This window comes from Perognathus longimembris, chromosome 6 (genome assembly GCF_023159225.1).
Source record: "Perognathus longimembris pacificus isolate PPM17 chromosome 6, ASM2315922v1, whole genome shotgun sequence".
Lineage (NCBI taxonomy): Eukaryota > Metazoa > Chordata > Mammalia > Rodentia > Heteromyidae > Perognathus > Perognathus longimembris.
In genome coordinates this window covers 86,303,716-86,317,205 of record NC_063166.1, presented here as the reverse complement: position 1 = coordinate 86,317,205, position 13,490 = coordinate 86,303,716, and the positions used below count along the sequence as shown (strand labels likewise).

Sequence of the window (13,490 nt, the reverse complement as noted above, 5' to 3'; positions counted from 1 at the left end):
AGATAAGACAAGGAAATTAAAATCAATAAATATTAAAGGGTCTGGGCTGGGAATATGGCCTAGTGGCAAGAGTGCTTGTCTCATATACATGAAGCCCTGGGTTCAATTCCCCAGCACCACATATATAGAAAAGGCCAGAAGTGGCACCGTGGTTCAAATGGAAGAGTGCTAGCCTGGAGCAAAAAAGAAGCCAGGGGGGCTGGGAATATGGCCTAGTGGCAAGAGTGTTGCCTTCTACACATGAAGCTCTCGGTTCGATTCCCCAGCACTACATATATGGAAAATGGCCAGAAGGGGCGCTGTGGCTCAGGTGGCAGAGTGCTGGCCTTGAGCTGGAAGAAGCCAGGGACAGTGCTCAGGCCGAGTCCAAGGCCCAGGACTGGCCAGAAAAAAAAAAAAAAAAAGTAAAGAAAAGGGGTCAGCCACTAGAAGCAGAAAAGTGAAAGCAAAAAAACCGCAGCTGAGAGAATGGCCAGAGGTGGCGCTGTGGCTCAAGTGGCAGAGTGCTAGCCTTGAGCAAAAAAGTAAGCCAGGGACAGTGTTCAGGCCCTGAGTTCACGGCCTAGGACTGGCCAAAAAAAAAAAAAAAAAAAAAAAACCGCAGCTGAGGGGGCTGGGAATATGGCCTAGTGGCAAGAGTGCTTGCCTCACATACATGAAGCCCTCGGTTCGATTCCTCAGCACCACATATATAGAAAATGGCCACAAGTGGCACTGTGACTCAAGTGGCAGAGTCCTAGCAAGAAGAAGCCAGGGACAGTGCTCAGGCCCTGAGTCCGCGTCCCAGCACTGGCAACAAAAACAAAACAAATTTTTAAAAAAGGGGGAGTATTTTATTTTCTCCATTGGGATGTTAAGAAGCTGCAAATTCTTCATGGATATATAGTGATAAAACATGGAAAAGGACCAGGAGTTTGGCCTAGTGGTAAAGTGCTTGCCTAGTGTGCATGAAGCCCTGGGTTTGATTCTTTGGTACCATATACACAGAAAAAGCCAGAAGTGGTGCCGTGGTTCAAGTGGTAGAGAGTGCCAGTCTTGAGCAAAAAGAGCTCAAGAACCGTGCCTAGGCCCTGACCGGCAGGCAGAAAAAAAAAGGAAAAGCATGTCAGGCAAAGTGAAGTCTTACAGCTCACCTACTATTCTGGTATTTTGAGTAGATGGTAAGCTGGTATTATAGGTACCAGCCATGACACCTGGTTAAAAACTTGTATTTTTAAGCCACAAAATTTGAAGTAATTCGTTACCATAGTAACATGAAGTGAATATAAATATCTTAGGGGAGATCAGGCAAATCCTGTTCCTCGAATTTGCTGACTACTTTTCACAACTGCCAGTGAATTTTCTCAGCCACTAATGGTGACTTCCTTTCATGCTGATCACTGGATTTCACTGTAAGAATTTCCTGTTTCCCCCTTATTTGATGAAGAACTCATCATACCTGTGTACCTCCTGTGTGGTATGTGGCTCTGGGCATGTTCCAAAACTACTAGCATCTGTTGGTGCTCATTGGCTCCAGCTCTGACTGGTGGGAGCCCTGTCAAGGACCATCTTTTTGTGAAAACTTTTATAGGCTGTTATAAAAAAATTAAACATCTCCAGTGTTCCTTTTAAAAGGGTATCAATCACCTTACAAAAATCCCTCTTTCTAAAATATCACCTTGGTGGATTAGGGTTTCACATGCAGTTTCCAAGGGAACATGAATGTACATTTGGCAGCCCCACTTGATGAAGCCAATCCATTTGAGCAGCATTCCCCATACCCTCTGCTGACAGAGCACACCTGCAGGGACCACCCATAAGCAAATGAAGACTGACTTCTGCCACTGGAATGAAGAAGCTGCAGCCAGGGGAGCTTAATGCTTGGTCTCCATGATCAATGTGTACCTTACATATGTACGTCCTCACTATGGAGGTCTTGTTGACTTCCCCTTCAGGCTTTCCTACAAGTTGGGCTTGGGTGGCAGCACTGAGGCAGGGAGACAGGAAGCATGGGTGAAGAGAGATGGGATGCCCAGACTCTGGGTTCTAGCTTCCTCCGCTGATCAAGAAGCAGGCCCACGCTGTTCAATCCCTGTGCCCAGATCCTTTCAGCACTCTTTTGATCCTATCGCCATTTATTTCCACAACTAATATGCCCACTTATCAGTAACCCAAACAACACTAAAATCTCATTAACATTTTTTTGCTGGAACTAGAATTTGAATTCAGGGCTTATGCTTGGTTTTTCCTTTTTTAAATAGATATGTATAGGGCTAGGAGTATGGCCTAGTGGCAAGGGAGCCTGCCTTGTATACATGAAGCCCTGAGTTCAATTCCCCAGCACCACATATATGGAAAACGGCCAGAAGAGGCGCTGTGGCTCAAGTGACAGAGTGCTAGCCTTGAGCAAAAAGAAGCCAGGGACAGTGCTCAGGCCCTGAGTCCAAGGCCCAGGACTGGAAAAAAGAAAAAAAATAGATATGTCTATGTACTGTATTTATTTAGCCAGTTCTGGGGCTTGGACTCAGGGCCTGAGCACTGTCCCTGGCTTTTTTTTTTTTTTTTTTGCTCAAGGCTGGCACTCTGCCACTTGAGCCACAGCGCCCCTTCTGGCCGTTTTCCGTATATGTGGTGCTGGGGAATCGAACCCAGGGCCTCTTGTATACAAGGCAAGCACTCTTGCCACTAGGCCATATCCCCAGCCCCTGCTTGGGTTTTTCCACTTATGGCTGGTCAGTACTACTTGATCACACTCAAAGTCCAGCATTTTGCTGATTAATCAGAAGTATGTGTTGGGATTTTTCTGCAGTCTGGTTTTTGAACTCCAATTCTGATATGAGAGATTCCTGGGTGGCTAGGATTGTAGGTGTGAGCTTTTTGTGCGCGCGCGCGCGTGTGTGTGTGTGTGTGTGTGCGCGCTGTTACTGTGGTTTAGGATCAGGGCCTAGGGCGTGCTGTCCCTGCACCTTTTTTGTTCAAGGTTAGCGTTCTACCCCTTTAGCTCCACTGCCAGCTTTTAATTGGCGGTAAGAGTCTCACGGACTGACTTCCCTGGGCTGATTTCAAACCACAGTACTCAGAGCTCAGCCTCCAGAGTAGCTAGGATTACAGGGGTGTTTAATTTCTGGTAAGATTTTTTTTTCCATAACTGGCTTGAGAATATTCGGCAAGGCTGAAGACAGAAGGTACAACTCCACTCTTACTGAAGTGTGCGGGGAACCCCCTATTCCAGCCGCCTGACCGCCAAGTCCCAAACTCGCATTCGTCTCTCTCTGACGGACAGGGTGCAGAAGCGCGGGCACGGGGGACCTCGCGGCCCTGCTTCTCCGGTGAGCTGGCCGCCTCCTCGGGAAGGACCGGAGACCGGGCGCCGGGGCAGCCGCCGCGCCCTCGATCGCGCGGCCGGCGGCCCCGGTTTCCAGGTGGACGCCACTCTCAGCCGATGCTGGCCCGAGGACGCCGGTCTCCCGGGCTCTGGGAGCCCTGAGAACCCGTCATGTCCCCCGTAATTCTCAACGCACCTCAGCCCGCGCCACGCTTACGGCTCGTGGGCGCGGGGGCCCCGAATGCCAGTTCCCACGGACGAAGCTGCCCGGCGCGGGCGCGGCCGGCTGGGAACGCCTTAGGGAGCAAGCCGCGCGACTGGCCCTGGCCGCGAGCGGCGGCGTCCGTCCGCCGAGGGCAGCGGCCGAGTCGCCAGGCGCACTCGAGTCCCAGCTCCGCCGCGCGTGGCACTCTCCGCGGCGCGCCCGCCCGCGCCGGGCCGCGAGCCGCACCTAGGTCCCGCGGAAGGGGGCGCTAGGGCTCACGCACTGCGCAGGCGCGCTGGGATCCCTCAGGCTTTATCTCACGGCACCGCGCGCAGCGCCAAATAAGTCGCCCAGCCTGCCTGGCCGGTGCGTGCGCGGCCTCGCCGCTTGCGTCACTAGGAAGCGCGTGCCCGTGCCGCCGCCGCCGCCGCCGCCGCCGAAGAATCCCCAACAAGGAGCGAAGCCCGCGGCTGCCGCCGCCGCCCACCGCCACCGCCCCCGCCGCCGCCGTGCGCTGGAGCAGGCCCGCGCGGCCCCAGGTAAGCGGCGCGGGCGCGCCCGCGCCCCCCGCGGCGAGGCCTCTCGCGCTGCTCACGCGCCGCCGTCCAGTCAGGGGTCCCTGCGGAGCGTCAGGACGTTACGGCGGGGGGAGGGGAGGCCGGGGGAGGGGCGGCGGGCGCGCGGGGGCGGCGGCGGCGTCAGGCGCGGCGGCGTCAGGCGGGCGGGCGCGGGCGCCGGGCGGGCGGGCGGGCGGGCGCGCGAAGGCGGCGGCGCTTCCGGCCTCCATCTTGGCGCCGCGGGCGGGAGAGGCGGCTCCCCCGCGGCGGCCGGGGCCGGCCCCGGGCCGTGCGGCCTCGGCGGGGCGGGGCGCGCGGCTGCGGGCGCGTGGTCCGGGCCCGGGTCGGAGCTGGGCGGCCACGGCCGGCACCCGCACGGGGACGGAGCTCGGGGGCTGCGGCGGGGCTCGTGCCTGTCGGGGACCCCCGGCGGGAGCCGCGCCGCAGCGCCCCCGGCGGGCCTGGCCCCGCCGGTCCCCCTGACCGCCCCCCGGACCGCGGGCTCGCACTGACCCCCGAGTTGTCTTTCTCCGCTCACACCGCCCTTACGACGGCCCCTCACGCGAGTCCTCCCCGGTTGAATGGGCTAAGGCCGCGCCGAACGCTGAGTCTCGGTGCTGGGCTTGAGCTGGGCCTGGGCACCGTCCCCGAGCCCTTCTGCCCCAGGCTGGCACCCACCGCCCCAGTCAGCCCCACTGGCGGCCCTTCCTGTTGATGTGGTACTGGGGAGTCGAACCCAGGGCATGAGCCGCCAGCCACTGGCTCAGATTGCCCAGCTAGAGCTTGTTTCTTCTTCGTAGACGGCGTGTGAATATTTTTTAGGACGTCCCAGAGCGTAGAGGGATTTGTGTATGCACGTGCAAATACCAAAACAAAGGCTTGGCTGTAGGAAAACTTGCTTTCTCTCTGATCTAGGGAGGGAAGAGCCCCTTCCAAGTCGGGGGGTCAAAGAAGTATGTGGGCAAGTTGTATTAACTTCCGCTGTCAGTTGGCGTTTTGTTCTTGTTTCTGTTCTTGTTTTTGGTGGTGGTGATACTGGAGTTTAAACTCGGGGCTTACACTTGTTGAGCAGGCACTCTATCAGCCCAACCGTACCTCCAGCTTTTCCAATGGCATTTTTATCAAAAGAACATGCTTTGAATTTTTTATTTTGCTGGCTCTGGGGTTTGAACTTAGGGTCCCCTACATACTTGCTCAGCTGGCACTTTACCACTTGAGCCATACTTTCAGCCTAGCTTTTAGCTGATGAGTTTGGCGAGGAAGCTGCAACGTTTCTTCCTGAGCTGGCTTTGAACCAAGATCCCTTGGATCTCAACCTTTAGAATAGCTAGGATTACAGATTTGAGCCACTGGTACCTGGCTCAAGGGAAGATACGTAACTTTTCTCTTTATTGTTATAAAGTGATGTACACAGGGATTACAGTTTATGTAAGTCAGGTAAAAAGCACATTTTTTTGGACTGTCACCTCTTTCAGTTTTTCCCTCCCATCCCTACCCACGAATTGTCTCCCTCCTTTACCCTCCCAAAGACCTATCAAGGAACAAGACAAAAAGTTGAAGGGCTGGGAATGTGGCTTAGTGGTAGAGTGCTTGCCTAGCATACCTGAAGCCCTGGGTTTGATTCCTCAGCATACCACATAAACAGAAAAAAAGCCCAAAGTGGCGCTGTGGCTCAAGTGGTAGAGCATTACCCCTGAGCAAAGGAAGCTCAGGGACAGTGCTCAGGCCCTGGGTCCAAGCCCCAGGACTGGCAAAAGAAAAGAAAAAAAATCTCGTTTCCATTTCCTGGAGTTCATTTCTGTAACTATTGTTCTGTATGATCAGATGCACATAGGCATTGACATTGCACCTTTATGTTCCTCTCCTAAGAGTATCTTTTGGTCTTGTATAAATTATCACGTCCTGGTGTATTTTTAGATCTAGCTTCCACACAAGAAGATAGATACTGGGGCCGGGAATGTGGCCTACTGGTTGAGTGCTTGCCTCGTATACATGAAGCCCTGGGTTCAATTCCTCAGCACCACATATATAGAAAAAGCTGGAAGGGGCACTGTGGCTCAAGTGGTAGAGTGCTAGCCTGGAGCAAAAAGAAGCCAGAGACAGTGTTCAGGCTCTGAGTTCAAGCCCCAGGACTGGCATTAAAAAAAGAAGAAGAAGATAGATACCTTTGATTTGTTCAAGCAACATGGAAAGTCTGATTTCAGAATGAGAGATACTGGCCAATTGCATACTAGCTTTTTGTGTGTGTGTGCCAGTTCTGGGACTTGAATTCAGGGCCTGGACACGATCTCTGAGTTTCTTTTGCACAAGGCTAGCACTCTACCACTTAAGCCACAGTGCCATTTGCGGCTTTTTCTGTTTGTGTGGTGTTGAGGAACCCAGCCCAGGGCTTCACGCATGCTAGGCAAGCACTCTACCACTAAGCCACATTCCCAGCCCCCACACTAGCATTTTTATCTTGTTTTTATTAATTTATGTTCAAGAATTATTCCTAATGTGTTTTCCCTTTCACTTATCTCAGTATTAATTTGGGACTTGATCCACAAATAATAGGATTAGAGCTATGTTATGTGGCCTCACCATGCCTCAGCCTTCAACTCAGAAAAGGCTACCCTGTGTATGTGGCAACCTAAAGTCTTGCTCTGTGTTTCAACAGAATCATACCAAGGACTTGAACTGCTTTCTTTAAAGCACTTAATACAGCTGCCATGGGAGAGAGTGGAATTCAGTTTTGTGCATCTGTGCTTCTTGATACACTATAGCTTTGAACATTTGGTTTAAGAGCTCTGCCTCTAGGGTGGGTCTTTGCCTTTTTCACCTTGTGGTCTAAGTGTGTAACCTTCACAGCCTGCTGACTTACCTAATGGAAAACTAGTTATCCCTGAAAAATTAGTTCTGGTTTTTTTTTTTGTTTTTTTTTTTGCCAGTCTTGGGCCTTGAACTCAGGACCTGAGCACTGTCCCTGGCTTCTTTTTGCTCAAGGCTAGCACTCTGCCACTTGAGCCACAGCACCACTTCTGGCCATTTTCTATATATGTGGTGCTGGGGAATTGAACCTAGGGCTTCATGTATACGAGGTAAGCACTCTTGCCACTAGGCCATATTCCCAGCCCATATCCCTGAAAAATTAGTATGATAGTTTATTTAGTTAGTTTCTTAGGAAGCTGTGTAGTCCAAGCTGGCCTTGAACTCACAGTCTTTCTGTCTTAGCCCTCTTGAGTGCTATAGTGCAGGTTTTTCTCCCCCCCCCCGCCCCGTTCTGTACCTGAGCTCCTTCTGCTCAAGGCTAGCGCTCTACCATTTGTGCCACAGCTCCACTTTCAGCTTTCTCTGTGATTAATTGGAGATAAGAATCTGAAGAAATGAGGGAAGGAGTAACAAGTTTGACAAGAAATGTACTCACTACCTTACCTATGTAACTGTAGCCCCTCTGTACATCATCTTGACAATAAGATTAAATAAAACAAAAAAATCTTATGGGGCTGGGAATATGGCCTAGTGGCAAGCAGGCCCTGAGTTCAAGGCCCACGACTGGCAAAAAAAAAAAAAAATCTTATGGACTTTCCTGCCTGGGCTGGCTTTGGACCATGATTCTCAGATCTCAGCCTCCTGAGTAGCTAGGATTACAGACAAGAGCCACCAGTTTGAGAAAAGAACTGTATACCACAGTCTAGCCTTAAACTCCTGATCCTTCTGCCTCAGCCTCCCAAGTGTTAGAATTACATGTGTGTACCAGTGAAGCTTCAATCTCAAACACTATACTAGTGAAGAAAAGATTACCTTTTACTGACATTAAGTCTGCCAGTGTCCATGACAATGCAACTTTTCTGCCTGAGAAGTATCAGAGGACAATCTTAAGAGACTCAGTTGTGGTTAGGGCTTCCCAGGATCTCTCAGCAGTGGGAGCTATTCATATGTATGTCTTCTACTACTGTGTAGGCACCTGCTGGGTGGCTTCTGGGTTTACAAGTGATCGTGTTTGAAAAGGACTGGGTTTGAAAACATTCTATTACCTCACCCTTCAATGCTGGGGATTGAACCCAGTGACTATCAAAAGGCTGCAAGAGGGCTGCGAATGTGGCCTAGTGGTAGAGTGCTTGCCTCGTATACATGAAGCCCTGGATTCAATTCCTCAGCACCACATAAGCAGAAAAAGCTGGAAGTGGTGCTGTGGCTCAAGTGGTAGAGTGCTAGCCTTGAGCAAAAGGAAGCCAGGGACGGTGCTCAGGCCCTGAGTTCAAGCCCCAGGACTGGCAAAAAATAAAAACAAATAAGGTAATAATAGCATTAATACCTTATTGTGGTAAAATATACATAACCTGAATGTTATTATCTTAAGTGGCAGCAGATTCATGCTATTGTGCATCTGTTACTACAATCATTTCTACAGCTGTTTAACATTCCACTTCCCCTAGTCATACCCTGGCAACCTGGATTGTACGTTGTGACTATGGATTTGACTGTTCTAGGTAGTTCATAAAGTTTGAATCACAATATTTGTCCTTTCGTATCTGGCTTATTTTACTTTAATGCAATGTTGTTAAAGCTTATTCATGTTGTTATAGGCATCCGAATTTTATTCCATTTTAAGGCTGAATAATATTCCATTGTACACATACCACATTCTGTTTGTTTATTCATCTCTTGATGGACATGTAGGTGGTTTCCAGTTTGGGGCTGTTAGCAGAGCTGTTACAATGTTGTTATACAGGTATCTGCTTTAACCCTTGCTTTCAATTGTATCTAGTAGTGGGTTGTGGTATCTTACATAATTTTGTGTAACTTTTTGAGGAACATTTCTGGTTACTGCACAAGGGTTCTAATTTATTTTTTATTCCTCAAATACTTGTTATTTCTACATTCTGCTGGTAAAAGCAGTCAGTGTCTCTTTCCATAGATAGCCAGTGATGCCCAGGATCTTTTAGTGTGCTTTTGGTATATATTCTTTGGAGTAAAATCTAAGTTCTTTGCCAACATTTTAAATTGAGTCATTTGTTGTAGGAGTTCTTTATATATTTTGGATACTAATACTTTATCGGTTATTTGTTTTTTTGTTTTTTGTGGCCGGTCCTGGGCCTTGGACTCAGGGCTTCAGCACTGTCCCTGGCTTCTTCCCGCTCAAGGCTAGCACTCTGCCACCTGAGCCACAGCGCCCCTTCTGGTCGTTTTCCATATATGTGGTGCTGGGGAATCGAATGGAGAGCTTCATGTGTAGGAGGCAAGCGCTCTTGCCACTAGGTCATATTCCCAGCCCCGGTTATTTGTTTTGTTAGTGCTTTCTTCCATTCTCTGTTTACTCTTTCACACTCATAGACTCTCTTGATGCACAAAAGTTTTGTTTTTGTTCTTTTGATGTATTGGGGTTTGAACTGAGGGCCTCATAATTCCTAGCCTGGCACAATATCACCAAACTGTGCCTCCAATCATGTTTTTTTTTTTTTTAACTTTTTTTTGTTGTTATTGTTGGTTGTGGGGCTTGAACTCAGGGCCTGGGTGCTGTCTTTGAGTTTGTGCTCAAGGCTAGTGCTCTACCACTTGAGCCACAGTGCTACTTCCGGTTTTTGAGTGGTTACTTAGAGGTAAGAGTGAAGATGCAACTGAGTAGAGAGAGCCAATTCCTTCTTAACACTGTTTCTCTCTTTTGTCACTTATGCTTTTGTTCCCAAATCCAATAAAGTGTTTCCCTCTAACTGCTTTATGATTTCAGCTCTTAGATTTGGTCTTTTCCCCTCTCCCCCATGCTGCTAGTACAGGGGCTTGAACTCTAGGCCTCATGCTTTCTCAGCTTTTTCACTCATGGCTAGGGACCTACCACTTGAGCCATATCTTCACTTCCAACTTTCTGCTGGTTAACTGTAGATAAGAGTGTTTTAGATTTGTTTGCATAGCCTGGCTTCAAACAGGCCCTCAAATCTCAGCCTCCTGAATAGCTGGGATTAGGGTTGAACTACTGGTTCCTGGTTGGTTTGACCATTTTTTTTTTTTTTGGCCAGTCCTGGGCCTTGGACTCAGGGCCTAAGCACTGTCCCTGGCTTCTTCCTGCTCAAGGCTAGCACTCTGCCACTTGAGCCACAGCGCCGTTTCTGGCCGTTTTCTGTATGTGTGGTGCTGGGGAATCGAACCTAGGGCCTCGGGTATACCGAGGCAGGCACTCTTGCCCCTAGGCTATATCCCTAGCCCCTGGTTTGACCATTTTGAGTAAATTTTTGCACATGATGTAGGGTAAGAATTTGTATAAACAGCTGTCTGGCACAATATTTTTTTTCTTTTTGAAAGTAAAGGCACCAGTGTTCCTCGGTCTGAAGAAACCAGTCTGGCCTGTAGCTGCTGGCCTTGGCTATGACAGAGCAGGGAATTATTTTTTTGTTTGTTCATAGCTAGCTAGTGATTGCCTAGTGTTTTGTTGTAGGGCTTGAACTCAGGGTCTGGGAGCTGTCCCTGAACTCTTTTGCTCAAGACTAGCATGCTACCACTTTGAGCCACAGCTCCACTTCCAGTTTTCTGGTGGCTAATTGGAGATAAGTCTCATGGGTAGACTGGGAATGTAGCTTAGTGGTAGAGTGCTTGCCTAACATGCATGAAGTCCTATGTTCTATTCCTCAGTACCACATAAACAGAAAAAGCTGGAAGTGGCACTGTGGCTCAAATGGTAAAGTGCTAGCCTTCAGCAAAAGAAGCTCAGAGACAGTGCCCAAGCCCTGAGTTCAAGCCCCAGAACTGGCAGGGAAAAAAAAAAAAAAGTCTTGCGGACCTTCCTGCCTGGGCTGGCTTTAAACTGCCATCCTTAGATCTCAAGCTCCTGAGTAGCTAGGATTACAGGCACGAGCCACAAGCACCTAGCTAGCACAGTGTTTTTTAAGATAACACTCCTGGTGGAATGGTCTTAACATTCTTGTTGGAAATCAGTTGATCATATAGGCATATATGCAATAACATTTTTACTGCTTTGTTTTAAAGATTTAAAAGTGGTAAATAAGCTTTAAAAATACATAATTGAAAGAATTTCAACACATGGGGCTTCTTGTAACTACATAGCAATGAAGTACAGAACAGCCTGTCACCCCAGAATTCTTCCTGGTGCTTCTTTGTTATTCCCTCTTCATCAGGGCCTCTGCATCTGCTGATGACTGTCCTTGCAGTGCCTTTGAGGAGATCCGATAGTTGGACCTCTGTGCTGTCTCCTGTAGAGTTCCCTTCTTGTCTGCTTGAGATAGAGGACTCAACCCTCCCTGAGGGTACTAGGCTGAGGGTATTAGTGTTGTTGGATAAAGTTTGTGGAAGGAAACATTAGCTGTTTGTTATAAATACTCCTCATTGTTTTTGTTTTTTGCCAGTCCTGGGGCTTGAACTCAAGGCCTGGGCACTGTCCCTTAGCTTCTTTTTGCTCAAGGAGAGCACTCTACCACTTGAGCCATACCTCTACTTCTGGCTTTTTCTTTCTTGTTTCTTCTTCTTCTTCTTCTTCTTCTTCTTCTTCTTCTTCTTCTTCTTCTTCTCCTCCTCCTCTTCCTCCTCTTCCTCCTCCTCCTCTTTTTTTTTTTTGGCTCGTGGGACTTGAACTCTGGGCCTGGGCACTATGCCTGAGCTCTTCAGTTCAAGGCTAGCACTCTACCACTTGATCCACAGTGCCACTTCCCACTTCTGGCTTTTTTGGGGGGTAGTTTATTAGAAACTAGAGTCTTACACTTTCCTGCTGGGGCTGGCTTCAAGCCATTGGTCCTCAGCTCTCAGCCTCCTGAGTAGCTAGGATTTTAGGCATGAGCCACTGGTGCCCAGATCCTCAGTGTTTTTTCTTTGAATAATTGAAACTGGCCACTTGAGTGAGGGCTGTCCGATCTTCCATTTGTGCCCATTGCCTTAAGTGGGGAATCTGTCAACTGAGTGGTCCTTTTGTTTTGGTTGGTCATGGGCTTGAAATCAGGCCCTGGGCACTGTTCCCGAGCTCTTTTGCTCAAGGCTGGTGCTCTATCACTTTGAGCCACAGCTCTACTTCTGGCTTTTTGATGGTTAGAGAGAAGGGTCTCATGAACTTTCCTGCCCTGGCTGGTTCCCCATTATGATCCTCACATCTCACTAGAAAGTATCTGCAGTGGCGCACTTGTAGCTCACACCTGGAATCCTAGCTACTCAGGAGGCATGATCTCAGGATCACAGTTCAAAGCCAGTCTGGGCAGAAAAGTTCCTGAGACTCTTATCTCCAGTTAACCACTAGAAAAAACAGAAGTGAAGCTGTGACTCAAAGTAGTAGAGTGCTAGTCTTGAGCAAAAAAGCTCAGGAACACTTCCTAGGCCTGGGTTCAAACCCAAGCCCCTGGAAAATGACTCCAAGGTTTTAAGCCCCAAGGAACTTACAAGCTGTAAGCCTGAAGCTCACTCACTCAGCAGCTAAAGGGCAATTAAAGCATTCCAGAGAACTGGATAGGGTCGATCACACCTGTAAATTATAGCTATTCAGAAAGCTGAAATTGGGAGGACTGTGGTTCTAGACTAGCCTAGGGAAGAAAGTTCATGAGACCCCCCATCTCAAGAGAAAAGGTTGGATAGGTGGCATATGTCTGTTATCCCAGGTGTGGTGGGGAGGGCAAAATTGGAAGATTATAGTCTGGGCCAGCACAACCAAGCCAAAAGTAAGACTGTATTTCAGAAATAATCAGAGTAAAAAGGGCTGGAAATACAGTATAAGTGGTAGGGGGCTAGCCTAGCAAGCATGAAGTCCTTAGTTCAAACCCCGATACTACAAAAATAGTTAGCAAACTAAAAAAATCTTGTAGAGAATAGCTGGGAACAGAGACTGAAGACTGCTGCACAAGTGCTAAGAAAATGAGAGGTGTTAGAGAGTTAAAATTATGGAAAGCAGGGGTCTGTAAAGAGCCAGACTGAAGAAGGCTGGGTAATGCAGGCCTGGCTACTGGAAGAGTTCCAGAGAATGTCAAAAGTTAAGAGCTGAGGGCCCTGAGACTGAAACTCAGAGCCGTGACACTACCTGCAGGTAGTTTCCTGGGCTGTTGCTACTCAGAGCCTAGAGCAATAAGCCTCTGGTGAGCACCCAGAGCCTTTAGTTAGAGGATTTGGAGCCATGATTCTGATTCTCTGGGTTGGAGAGCCTAGCCCTTAAGCCTCTGGAAGTCAGGGCCAACATCCAGCTTCATAGTCCATTCTCTTACCTCAGATCTGAGGTATTTATTGATTGCTTGTTATTGTAGATTCATTTTGTTGTACTGTTTTATAAAAACAAGGCTAGTGAATTAGTAGACTCTGTGTCTAGCTTCTTCCTTTCATCATAAAACTTTTTGGATTCATACATGCTATTTGTGTATTGGTAATCCATTCTATTTTATCAATGGGTATTGTTTATGAATATACAATAGCTTCTCACGAATTCAATGATACATGGTCAGTTTGTGGTTTTGCTTATTGTGAATAA

General features: G+C 48.6%; 1 protein-coding gene across 1 annotated transcript in view; it reads left to right on the top strand.

Annotated features, from left to right (window-relative positions):
- Window positions 1–3,716: 3,716 nt before the first annotated feature.
- The window catches only part of Gmeb2 (glucocorticoid modulatory element binding protein 2), a 43,644-nt gene continuing 33,870 nt past the window's right edge, over window positions 3,717–13,490 (top strand). Inside the window, exon 1 of the mRNA XM_048349745.1 lies at window positions 3,717–4,048. The gene's annotated coding sequence lies outside the window, so the exon portion shown is untranslated. The remainder of the gene's footprint in view (window positions 4,049–13,490) is intronic.